Genomic DNA, 12399 nt, shown 5'->3' with positions numbered 1-12399 from the left:
TTTTTGTGGGTACAGTCAGGTGATCACACCATTTTAATATGAATATAATTTCAAAAAAATTAAAAAAATAAAATATTCTATAGGATCCACAGGCATGCATCGTTTTGATGTGAGATCAGTCCCCAGTAAGCTTAGCAATAAAAGATCCAATCCAATCTGCCGTTCAGATGCTTTTCTCGGGGTGGTTGTGCGCTTCATAGGTCGGTGTCTTTTTACTACTGGCTGCTGGGCCGGGTGAGGAAGGCCCGGTTGTCCGTTGTTGATGGTTTATCCGAGTAGAAATAAATGGGGAAGAAACTAGTTTGGACAGTCCATTCAACAACCATCTGCCAAAAAATTGATTTATGTTTAACGAATGAATAAAGGACAGTTAGCTTTTTATCAAAACAAAGGATACTTGGCTTAATACTCATCACTTAAATCATTCTATCTTCAGACCAAGTCAACCCAGTACTCTCCTGAGCTGAACATGTTTGAGTTGCATACTCTTTTTGGTATGGCAATGACATTACTAATGTTGACTCTTGATTGACCTGCGGTATGGGAGTTTGAAGGTGCCACATATTGTGCCGGTAAAATCTTGCGCATTAGCAAAGCTGTGGCTTTTCCCATCAGGGGAAAATTGACAGATAGAGACGTTGGAACTCAGCTCAAACTTCCACCATCGAATTTTGAGGATAACTTGTTTGCAAAATGACTCATGCTGAGTTCTTCCACGCCGTATTTTCGCTCTATTGCGACTGCAAGGCATATTTTATTTTAACTTCTGCGTGATGGAGAACATCACCACCAAATTGGGCCTCGGTGGGCCCGAGCTGTGCTTGCACCAGAAACAGTAAGTTACCTGGCGTCGGTTTTAGCTTTTGTCACGACATGCCTAGTTTGAATCACAAACTTGATCCATCCTGGCTCAAGTTATTTAGATCTCAAGTTGGTTAGAGTCATGTCTGCTTGTTCTAAAAAACTATTGGAAAGCAAAATAAAAGGGAAAAAAATATCAGTCAAACTCAAGAAAGCCCATGTCTATTTTATTTCAATTTTTCTAACATTTAAACCATCGGAAAACTTAATTAGATTTGGGGCCTGTGGGATATTGTTGATGTTTTCGTTCTCAGTTGGGTCACAAAATAAGTAAAGCTTATGATGTGGCATGATTTGATCATGTAAACAATTAAGACAGAAAAACATGAATCTGAAAAATACCCATCATTAAAAAAAAAAAAAAAAAAAATCTGATGTCTTGCAATATTAGATATCATAAAATTTTGCTAATCAAAGTTTTGGCATTGTAAAATCTCAACTGTTTCTTTAAAAATAAAATTGAAATATTTTCATCATATTTATTTGCAAAGTTTTCAGTATTGCCTGAGGCCATAAGTTGGTCAGGTTGGTCCGAAGGTACTACAATCCAAACCCAATGTATATCTGAAGCTTTTGTTTCTCCATAAATTGATGAAATATCACTCCATGCGAATCAAAGATTTGATGAGGGGATTATGGAAAAAATAATATAACCACTCCATCTAAGATTCTTATCTTATCAAATTAAAAAAAGGAAGAAAATCTGTGTCGCAAGGTATTAGATGCGCGACCAACATCTTTTTGGCCACACCGGCGGCCAGAACTCCTTGGTCTCTTAGGACCTCCCCATCTATTGACCGCATAAATTCCCCACAAACAAGCCCTTGGGTTCTTCTATCACCAGTCCTACATTTTAAGGCCACCATCCTTTGATTACTTTCCATCTGACGAGGGAAAAAAAAAACGCCGAATCTGACGTGGCGCCGTCTTTGCCACCGCTGACTTCGCGGGAAGCGGCAAAACTAATCCGGCTTCTCCGCCTTCGCGTGACCCCATCCCCACGCGGTCTCCGTTCGCGTGCAGTCCTCATCGCACTCTCCAACCGCTTCCCGGCGCCGCCCGCCTAGAAGAAAAAAGGAGAGAAATTCGCCGATTTAGATGTCTCAACTCTCAAAGTCCTTGGTTCAGGAGCTCTTCACAAGCAACGTGTCCCACTTCACTTTCCCTCCCTCTTCTTGTTTCTAGTGTATTTTCTTAGCCCTTGTTCTTAACATTATCCGATGTTTAAAAATAACTTGGTGTTGTGTCATGATGTGCTCATTGTAACATCCTTACTTTTGGGGTTGACTAGTCTCCACGGCCGCACGGATTTGAATGATGGCTCCATCCGTGTCATGCTCGTAACTTTCTACATGCATGCACTAAATTATCACTCAAACAAATTGCCATAATCACAATAACTACTTCTTTTAGCACATATTATATTGTTTTTAATTAGATAATTAAATAAGAGTTGATAACAATAAAGAGTGAGAGGGATATCAGCATCACTGAAACTACGTGCGACTTCTTAAACAACTTTATTGAGTACCACAGAAAGAAAGAAAAGACGAGGCAAGGCAAAGGGTCCCACACGTTCTACACGGTTCGGAGGATGCAGGATAAAAGAAGGATCCCAATGGCATCTGCCAATATTCTTTCCACCTCCAGCCACTTGTGTTTGATTTACTGCCTTTCAAAAGTGACAAAAATCGATCCGATCTACCAATTCGATTCACATTCGATTCATATTAAATAGATTTAGATTTAAATTAAATAAATTCAAATCATAAATAGATCGATCTGTTTAACCCATTTAATAATCAGATCGGATTCTGATTTTAGATCACTGATCCATTTAATCCGTTTAATAAATAGTACGAATCGGATCGGGTTATAACTTATTTAACTTATTACTTATATCCTTAAGCAGCTCAGCCTTAGGGTTAACTGGTTAAGTGGATCAGGGACCCAGGATAACCGGCTAACTAGTTATATCCTTTGCCATTCGATCGGTTTCGCTTCTCAGGCTCGCAGCTGTTCGCCATCCCTCCTCTAGGATTTTCATTCCATTCTTCCTCTCGATCGAGGATCCCTCACCATCTTCCCCATTGTCGGTAATAGGTGGCCGTCTACTACCGGCTCCTCTCCGTTCGCGATCGTACTGAAGGGAACTTAGAAGAATTGCGAGATTCCACTTGTCCGAAGTTTAGATATTCCCTTCCTCCTCCTCAACCTCCTCCCTTAGATGCTGCTCCTCTCCGATCTCCCCTCATCACAAGAGCGCCGACTGGGACCTAGCCTCCATCTTTAGCCGCCGTGACATGCGATATCACGATGACAGCAAACTCGGAGGAATCGCGAGATTCTGCTGGTCCGAAGCTTAGGTATTCCCCTATGATCTCTGGGGTTGGTGTTCGATCTAGATTCGAAATTTTTTTTTTGGATTTACATTAGGATTTCTGAGATTTCATAGTGATCTGGTCTATTATTTGGAATCCTCTTTATTCGACTGGTTTAAATTAGAAATTTTAGTCCTTGTTAGTAGTCATTTTTTTTTCTTCTTGATTTTGCTTCGATTTATGGGTTCAATGGCACTAACCTATGGATGTTCGATCTGATTCTCAAATGATCATTATTCACCTGTGATTTATTTAATAAATAGTATCTTGCATGTGTTATTTATATATTGTCTCATTTATACATCGATTTGCTGGTTTTTTTTTGGATTTACGTTAGAGTTCCTGGGATCTCATAGTGATCTGGTCTTTGTTTGACTGGTTTAAATTAGGGATTTTAGTCCTTCTTGATTTTACTCTGATTTATGGGTTCAATGGTTGATTTTTCTGATACCACAGGTGTTTGTGCTGCTACAGCTCAAACTTCTATCAGTAATGATTTTGCTCATCTTGGATCTGGAAGCAATCTTATACCTCCAACTGTGCTGCAATTTGTGAAGACCCGGAAACTATCTATTGAACAAACTGATCCCAGCAAGTGGATTCCTAATCCTTGTATATTGTGCATGCTTGAGAAGCTATTTTAGTAATCCTTATGTAATGTGCAATACTGGCTTTTTGTTTATCTATTAAACAGGTTAAATGATAAACAGGTTAAATGGGTTGGGTCGGATCGGTTAAACAGGTTAGTTGTTTAATAAACAAGTTAAATGATAAATAGGTTAAACGAAGTGGGTCAGGTCGGATAAACAGATTAACTGTTTAATAAACAGGTTAAATAATAAACGGGTTAAATAATAAACGGGTTAAACGGATTGGGTCGGATCGGATAAACAGGTTAATTGTTTAATAAACAGGTTAAATGAATTAAGTCGGGTGATCTGTTTATTAAATAGGTCAGGTTCAAATTTGAAAATATGATCTGTTTAATAAACAGGTCGGATTCATATTTGATATTTTTCGACCCGATTCGTATCTGATCCGATCCGATTCGATTGCTATCTCTACTATCTTTACATGTTACACTAGCGGCGAAATACCTTTATCTAGAGATGAGTTTTTTTTTTTTTTTCATAAGAATATATTAATCTGGACTTGGTTGGGTGGTGTGGACTGTGGAGGAATCTTCCCTGGTGGGGAAAAGAAACGAAAGGGGATGTATATTTTTCTATCGAAGGATATAGTATATGCTTGTGCATCACATGGCATTTGGTATTGTTCTAATGCTAGGAGCATATTTTAATAGCAATTTCCTGCGTATCTCTAAAGCATATGCAAACGTGTCATGCATTTCCCTACCGTGGGAAGGTTGGCGAGGAGACAACTCCTGTTTACCGATCGAGCAAATAACATATTGTACTTTTTGATTACATTATACTTGTTTTGCCTATATGACATAGATAAATGAGATAAATGAAGCCTTTAGTGACTTGGGGAGTCTCAAAATTCATATGATCTTTTGTTAAGATGTTCATAAATTAATCCTTTTTTATATGGTTGGAGTGCTGATGTTCAAATCTTAAAATTTGTAAATAAAACCGCAAGCGCACGGTGTGCAGAGTAGCACGACCAGCGAGTACGGGTCGATCCCACAGAGACTTGATTTTAAAAATGATTTTCAAATCTATGCTCAAGCGAGCTTTAACAAAAATCGAAAGTCGAAAGTTGTTTGCTAAAGACAATAAGACTAAGGATCTAGGATTTTTGAATCCACTAGATCTAGATTAGGGAATTCTACCTAGAATTTTTCTTATTGATCCTAACGACTACTCCTCTTGTCTTTCCCAAGCATAGATTATGAAGGGACTAAGGCCCAACGATAACCCATCAAGATTCTTTACAGGGGAGTAGTAACTAGGATCCCTTAGGGTTTTCTCCTCCTATGCACTGAATCAAGCATGAACTATGAAGGGACTCTGACCCAACTGTAGTTCATCAAAAATTCTTGGCAAAAGAGGAAGAAAAAGAAACCCTAAGAAAAAGAAAGAACCCTATGTAAAATTCCTACTCATGATCTAGCTTTATCGCAAACCCTAGAAGGGATGCTTAGCTAGACATGATCTAAATCTACTTGCAAAATTTAAATGCAGAAAAATAAACTACCCTAATTTCATAAATTAAACTATCCTAATTGCATAAATTTAAACTGCATAATTTAAACTAACCTAATTGCATAAAATTAAATTGCATAAATTAAACTATCCTAATTGCAAGAAAAATAAATTGCATAATGTAAAGAGATGAAATTGCATAAAAATAAGATTTTATATATAAAAAAAATTATTACAAAAATCTCAAAGCTCGAGGCTTGAAAAGAGAGCTAAAAACCCCACTATCTAGGGTTACAAGCTTGATCGGAAGGAAGAATACATAAAACAAGGGCCTTTAAGGGCTTTTTATAGGCATTTGGGGGTTATAAGGTTTTCAAAACTTTCGATGTGGGACTAAGAGGTTTTAGAGAGTTGTTAGGGGGGTTTATGGTGCGCCGATGGGTCCATGGTCCACGCGCCTGTTGCTGTGGACCAGGCGGCTAATCAGATCACCAAATCAGTTGATTTTTGATCAATTTTGATCTGATTTGACTCGGGTTTGACCCAATTGAGTCTTCTTTCTTCATTCTTCAATTCCTGGGTCAATTTAACTCCGTTTTGCATAAAATTTGCGCCGTTGGAATCCTCTTTTCTTGTTCTTTCTTTTGATGATCTCTTCTTCTGCAAAATATAATAACAAGTATCAATTTCTTAATAAAGTTAGATAATTTAGATATTAATTGATACTTTTTATGTCAATTTGTGACATAAATCACACCCCCCAACTTAATCATTGCTAGTCCCTTAGCAATGTACCAAAATAAGATCATAATTCAAAAAGATCCTTCCTTTGCAAATTAATTTAAGATCGAAATTCAAGAAGTTTTCTAGTATTACTAAGTAATGAGCTTCGAATTAGAATCGGTAGTCGGTCTACTTAGAAGCTTTCTTAGAGTACACTTAAAGTTTTATAGCACTTGTGTGAGTGATAACTAACTTAGTATTTCAGTATTAACTTGTACAGGCCAATTGTATCATTTTTCATAACTTAGTTCGATTAATTTTCTATACACCCCAGATTAAACAAAGAACTAAGGTAGCTTTCACACTGTTTTTTTTTTTTTTTTTTTTTTTTTTTTTTGCTGAGCATCCTGGCCTTCCCACCACCGTTTGACGCGAATCTCAACACTTGACTTAGGTGAAGAGACCCGGTTACTAGGCTTAGGGCAATCCACATTTACTCTGTGTTTTGCATTTTATTTCAGGCAGGTAGCTCTTTCCTTAAATTCAAATTTCTTCAATTGGGGTGTAGAGAAAATTATCTAATTTAAATAATACTCAAATCCTTAATTGACCTTACAATTAACACCTACTTTACCTTGTTAGTGTGCATGTGCAATTGGAAGTGCTAATAGTCTTTAAATGACCTAAGCCACCAAGAGTCTAACCAGCTAATCTTCTCCGTGACTCACTACATTAGCAAATACTTTCTAACTTACTCTTATTTCTTTTATAGATTAATTTATTTCATATATATATATATATATATATATATATATTTATTTATTTATTTTTTTACATAATATATTAAATGCAAGAAATAACTCATAGTGGAAGGAAAAGGAAATGATAACACCTGATTTTGTTCAAGCTCTCCCCCCAACTTGACCGACATTGTCTCCAATGGAGTTTATCTAATTTAATTGTCCTAAGCAAACTGAAAACAAAGAAAGCATTAGAAATTAAATAAGCTGGGTTGCCTCCCAGAAGCGCTAAGTTTTATGTCTTCAGCCAGACCAAACCTCGAAGCAACTTAATCAGAATAAGTTGGTTCATAAAGAACCATGGCATCTTCAATAGTCTTGACAGATAATTCCAAGAATGGTTTTAATCATTGACCATTAACTTTAAAGATAACACCATTACTTGGGTTTTCAATCTCAACAGCTCCGTGTGAAAAGACTTCCTTTACTAAAAATGGTCCTGTCCATCTAGACCTAAGCTTTCCTGGAAACAGATGTAATCTAGAGTTATATAAGAGTACCTTTTGTCCGATATTGAAAGTTTTTCTCATAATTGATTGATCATGAAATGCTTTGGTTCGTTCCTTGTATATCTTTGCATTTTCATAGGCTTCATTTCTAAGTTCTTCTAATTCATTCAACTGAAGCTTTCTATGGTTTCCAGCGTCGTTCAAATTTGTATTTAGTTGTTTGATGGCCCACATGGCTTTGTGTTCTATCTCAATAGGCAAGTAACATGGTTTACCAAACACAATCCTATAAGGAGACATTCCTAGATTGGTCTTGAAAGCGGTTCGGTATGCCCAAAGTGCATCAATCAATTTCAAAGACCAATCCTTTCTATTGGCACTAACAGTTTTTTCCAGGATCTGTTTGATTTGTCGGTTTGACACTTCAACTTGCCCACTAGTTTGAGGATGATATGGTGTGGCCAATTTATGGGTGACATTATACTTTTTCATCAATGTTGTAAAAGGTCGGTTACAAAAATGGGTTCCCCGATCACTAATGATTGCCCTAGGAATACCGAAACGGGATAGAATATTTTTTTTAAGAAACTTAATGACCATTTTGCTATCGGGTGTTCTACATGCAATTGCTTCTACCCATTTTGAAACATAATCAACTGCTACTAGAATGTATTCATTTCCAAAGAAATTTGAAAATGGTCCCATGAAATCGATCCCCCAAACATCAAAAACTTCAACTACCAAGATTGGGTTGAGTGGCATCATGTGTCGCTTGGTGATTCGGCCCATTTTCTGACATTGAGCACAACTTTTACAATATTCATGAGCATCCTTAAATAAATTGGGCCAATAAAAACCACATTGGAGAACCTTAGCAGCAGTTTTCTTAGACGCGAAGTGACCCCCACATGCTTGATCATGACAAAAAGATAAAATATTCATGACTTCGTTATCTGGGATACACCTTCTAATAATTTGATCAGGACATTGTTTAAAAAGATAAGGATCATCCCAAATGAAATACTTCACTTGGGCAAAGAATTTATATTTATCCTGCTTAGTCCAATGAGAAGGTATCTTACCTATGGCTAAATAATTTACAATATCAGCAAACCAAGGTTCAGTAGACACAGACATGAGTTGCTCATCTGGAAAAGATTCATTGATGGGTGGTTCACTAGATGGTGCGACTGAAATTCGGGACAAATGATCTGCTACAACGTTCTCAGTGCCTTTCTTATCCCTAATTTCTAGGTCAAATTCTTGAAGGAGCAAAATCCATCTGATTAAACGTGCCTTGGCATCCTTCTTTGCTAGGAGATGTCTAATGGCTGAGTGATCGGTGTAAACAATGATGTGGGTCCCAACCAAATAAGATCTAAATTTCTTTAAAGCAAAGATAACGGCAAGGAATTCCTTCTCAGTTGTGGTGTAGTTAAGCTGCGCATCATTTAAGATTTTACTTGCATAATATATCACTCTAGGCAGCTTATTTATTCGTTGACCTAAGATTGCACCCACAACATGATCGGACGCATCACACATTAATTCAAATGGTTCAGACCAGACAGGAGGATGAATGATTGGAGCTGATACAAGTACATTTTTTAGAAATTCAAAGGATTCCAAGTACTCATGAGTAAATTCAAATTTGATATCCTTTGCCAAAAGATTAGTCAGTGGACGTGCTACTTTGCTAAAGTTGGCAATAAACCTTCTATAGAATCCAGCATGACCTAAAAATGAACGTATTTCTTTCACAGATTTAGGTGGTGGAAGACTTGCAATTAGATCTATTTTGGCCTTGTCCACTTCAATCCCCTTTTTAGAAATGACATGGCCAAGAACTATTCCCTGTTTGACCATAAACTGACATTTTTCCCAGTTGAGAACTAGGTGCTTCTCCTTACATCGTTCTAGAACTAATTGCAGGTAATTCAGACACTCGGAGAAGGTTAGACCAAAAACAGAAAAGTCATCCATAAAAATTTCTAGAAATCGTTCTATCATATCTGAAAACATGCTGATCATGCATCTCTGGAAGGTTGCCGGTGCATTACATAGTCCAAAGGGCATTCGTCTATAGGCAAAAGTACCAAATGGACAGGTGAATGTAGTCTTTTCTTGATCTTCAGCGGCTATGGGGATCTGGTTGTAACCGGAGTATCTATCAAGAAAACAGTAAAACTCTTGTCCGGCTAGTCTTTCCAACATTTGATCAATAAATGGCAAAGGAAAGTGATCTTTCCTTGTCGCAGCATTCAACTTTCTATAGTCTATACAGACCCTCCATCCCGTTTGGGTCCTAGTTGGGATAAGTTTGTTTGCATCATTTTGGACCACTGTTACCCCAGATTTCTTGGGTACTACTTGAACTGGGCTTACCCAAGAGCTATCAGAAATAGGATAAATTATTTCACTATCTAGGAGTTTCAGAATCTCCTTTTTAACTACATCCTTCATAACTGGATTAAGCCTTCTTTGGGCTTCTCTTGTTGGTTTAGCCTCTTCCTCTAAGTATATTCTATGTTGAACTATAGAAGGGCTTATTCCTTTGATATCTGCTATGGTCCAACCTATTGCCTCTTGATTTGCTTTTAGAACTGACAATAACTCCTCCTCTTGCTTGGGATCTAGGTCTGATGCAATAATTACAGGCAAAGTTTCTTTGGATCCTAGATATGCATACTTGAGATGTTCTGAGAGGGGTTTCAGTTCTAAAATGGGTGCTTCCTCTATCGATGGTTTAGGTGATGAGTTCACCATCTCAATGATTGGTTCAGTAGGAAGTGTCGATTCCTGATTAATCTGATTTTCTTTAAGTATTTCATTGACATCCTCAGACTCATGGATTAACCAGGGGTTAGACTCTAGGTCGACTTCATCATCACTAATGTCAATGGATTCATAAATACCATCTTGGACTACATTGACATCAGCATGAGAAGAGGATTCCTGTTCTAAGTTAAAAATATTAAGCTCAATGGTCATATTCCCAAAGGATAACTTCATTAGGCCATTTCGACAATTGATTTCAGCATTGGTCGTAGCTAAGAATGGTCTTCCTAAAATGACAGATATATGTCCTTTAGGATTCGCAACTGGCTCAGTCTCTAAAACAATAAAATCTACAGGAAAAATAAAATTTTCAACCTTTATCAGAACATCCTCGACCATTCCCTTAGGGATCCTGAGAGATCTATCGGCTAACTGTAATGTGATCCCAGTAGGTTGAAGTTTTTCTAATCCTAGTTGTTCATACACCGAATATGGAAGGATATTCACACTAGCTCCTAGATCTAGCAAGACCTTTTTTATATTGGTTTCTCCAATAACACAAGAAATTGTTGGAGCTCCAGGGTCTTTATATTTAATTGGCACATGGCTAGATAGGTATGAACTGACACTTGCAGCCAAAAATGCTTTCTTTGGTATATTAGTGGTCCTTTTCCTAGTGCAGAGATCTTTTAAAAATTTGGCATAAGTTGGAACCTGATGGATTATATCTAAAAGAGGAATATTAACTTGGACTTGTTTAAATACCTCTAAAATTTTGTCTAAATGTTCAGATTTATTGGATTTCAGTCTGTTTGGAAAATGAGCTCTAGGACTTTTAAGTACTGGACTAGGTGAATTTTCAGTTTCTGGTGCTTGAGGTTGAAAGGTAGTAGTTTTAGAAGGTGACTCGGCAGATGAGTCATCTATATCATCAAGTGCAACTACCTTATTGTCTATTTGTTTTCCTGATCTTAAGGTATGAATGGCATTTACACCATTAACTTGGTTTCCTTGTTGGGGTCGTGGACCATTTTGGTTCCTAGGATTTGGCTCAGGTTGGCTAGGTAACTTACCATGTTCTCGTTCACTAATGGTCGAAGCCAGCTGACTTACTTGCATTTCCAGACGGGCTATAGCTTGGGTGTTATTATTTATGAGTTGACCCGTGGTTTGCATAAAGCTGGTATGTGTTTTCATCATGGCTTCTAGGCTTTTCTCTAAAGAGGTAATTTTCTTGTCATTATCATGGAAGCCTGACGGGTTGTTCATTACTGGGTTGGACCTTAGATTTTGCTGATTGAAATTTGGATTACCTACATTAGGATTCTGGGACCATGAGAAATTCGGGTGATTCCTCCAACCTGGGTTATATGTGGGTGCATAAGGATTGTTCAATGGTCCTTGATAGGTGGCATTCACCTGTGTACACTCATTCGAGTAGGAACATTCTTCTAAGACATGGTCTGGTGCATTGCACCCTTTACACATGGGTGCAGATATTTGATTTACATTGGCTGGTCTCTGTAATTCTAAGGCTTCCAATCTACGTGTTAAGGTTGCAATCTTGGCCTCTGATGCTAGGGTTGGTTGAATTTGATGCATTCCTCCTCTTGAAGGTGTAGCTTTATCAGGTTCCCTAGTTGTTTCCCACTGTAAATTTTTCTCGGCTAGGTCTTCTAAGAATTGCCAAGCTTCAGTAGTTTCTTTGTCCATAAATTGGCCTTGGCACATGGACTCTAGCATGGTTCTTGAGTTTGAATCTAACCCTCATAGATGATCTGGCATAGTCTCCAAGTTTCTATTCCATGGTGTGGGCATTGGGTTAAAAGATTCTTGAAACGATCAAAGTACTTCCAAAATGATTCACCAGCTAGTTGGTAAAATTGATTTATTTCATTCCTAATCCTAGCTGTTTTATGATGGGAAAAATACTTTTTTAAAAATGTTCTCACAAAGCCCTCCCAGGTAGTGACAGAATAGTTTGGCAGACTATAAAGCCACTTCTTAGCATTGTCCTTAAGGGCAAAGTTGATTAATCTAAGTTTGACCTCATCCTCTGTTAATTGCAGTTTCATGGTTGCACATACCTCCTCAAATTCTCTAATAAATATATAAGCATCCTCTAATCCTGTGAATTTTGGAAGCATATTTATGATTTGAGGTTTGATTTCAAAATTGTTAGCTGTGGGTTGTGGCAACCTGATACAAGATGGTTGGATGGAGCCAACTGGATAACACAAATCCTTAAGGGTCATGGGTTGGATTGGTTCAGCCATTGGAATAACAGGAATTGACTCAA

At 37.6% G+C, this 12399-nt stretch overlaps 1 non-coding gene across 1 annotated transcript; it reads left to right on the top strand.

Annotated features, from left to right (window-relative positions):
- Positions 1-11900: 11900 nt before the first annotated feature.
- LOC140855937 (small nucleolar RNA R71) lies at positions 11901-12007 on the top strand. The gene has a single exon (XR_012139379.1). It is a non-coding gene; the product is annotated as a small nucleolar RNA R71 (small nucleolar RNA).
- Positions 12008-12399: the final 392 nt, after the last annotated feature.

This window comes from Elaeis guineensis, chromosome 2 (genome assembly GCF_000442705.2).
Source record: "Elaeis guineensis isolate ETL-2024a chromosome 2, EG11, whole genome shotgun sequence".
Lineage (NCBI taxonomy): Eukaryota > Viridiplantae > Streptophyta > Magnoliopsida > Arecales > Arecaceae > Elaeis > Elaeis guineensis.
Note: the sequence above shows the minus strand (reverse complement) of the source record. Positions and strands in the feature narration are given on the sequence as shown.